The sequence below is a fragment of the Orycteropus afer genome, unplaced genomic scaffold (genome assembly GCF_000298275.1).
Source record: "Orycteropus afer afer isolate SDZICR_OR568_19922 unplaced genomic scaffold, OryAfe1.0 scaffold00170, whole genome shotgun sequence".
Lineage (NCBI taxonomy): Eukaryota > Metazoa > Chordata > Mammalia > Tubulidentata > Orycteropodidae > Orycteropus > Orycteropus afer.
In genome coordinates, this window is record NW_006921757.1 from 5,936,149 (window position 1) to 5,937,523 (window position 1,375).

The window sequence follows — 1,375 nt, forward strand, 5'->3', positions numbered from 1 at the left end:
CACACAGTTCCTGTCTGTTTGCTTGGGTAAGTAAGAGTTTTATTGGTATTTCAAACCAGTTCTTAGTTAATGAATTTTTACAAATGGATTATCCTCCAGATTTTAAGAGGATAATCCATTTTTTTAAAAAAAAATAAGAGGGTTTGATCTTCTGCACGACATTCATTCACTAATTTTGCATAATACCCAGAATCATCAAGAAAAAATGTTCAAAATTAGAACATCTATTTAGACTTTTCCAAACATGGATGAGGTTAAAACAAGGCACTAAAGGATGAGTTGGTAATTCAAGAGGATGCCATAGTCTCATATGATGGCTTGATTAAACGGTTTCTCAAAATCTATAATAATGTTAAATATAAAGTTGTCATTCAATGCTGGGGTGGCAAAGGGTCTAAGTGGTCTTGCACAAAATGAGGAGAAGGATGAGAGAGCTAACATTCAGTCATATTACCGGCATTAGCTACTGATTGGGTTAAGTTAACAAGTGCATTTTCTCTCCAAGTGTTAGTAGGAATAGTGGAAAGCAGAAACAGAAAACGTGAGAAAAAACTTCATAATGAACGAAAAGTTATCCGAAAGTAAAATAATAAAGCAAATAGCTACAACAAAGTAAATTCCCTCAGTCACTTGCATAAGATAAAATCTTACTAAGAAAATCACAAATGCAGAACAAATTAATTAACATAAGAATAGCTACAATCACCAAGCAAAGTCCACAAATTTCAGCAATTTGCAGAAGTCTTATTTCACAATCTTGGAATCAGCTGTCCACCACTGAAATCATCTGCTTCTGGCCATTAGGGTGTGCAAGATGTTTTCATGTTTCTGCTGTCTGACCAAGATGTTAAGGTATAGAATTTTATATAAAAGGGGCAACTACTAGAATAATTTTGCATCCAAAGTCTAAAATGTATGAATATATTTCTTTAAAGATGCACAAGTATCAGTGGGCAAGTTTAAAATATGTCTATATTTTAGCATAACAGAATGGGACAGTGCATTAAAAAAGACTTTAAATATATTATCTCTTATTTTCTTGATTGTTGTTTTGTCTCTAGTAATCACGTTGCTCATGGTCACTTTGAGTTTAACGTCATCAACAACCTCAAGCTTCTGTGACACAATAAACTTTATTAGCCTTTCATTTTATGTCTTAGACATTCCTTATGTTTTCTGAGGCAGAATCTGAGTCTTGATTTTCATATATTAGTAATGTTTTTAATTTTAACTTATCTTTAGATTTGTAGTCTGCTCTACTGTTTTCTGAGAATGATCTTAGTATAATTCATGGCTCTTAATTCTTCATTTATTTTAACTCTTTTCTTTAACTTTTATTTTAGCTATATTTCATCATTTTTTCAGTTGGACAGAC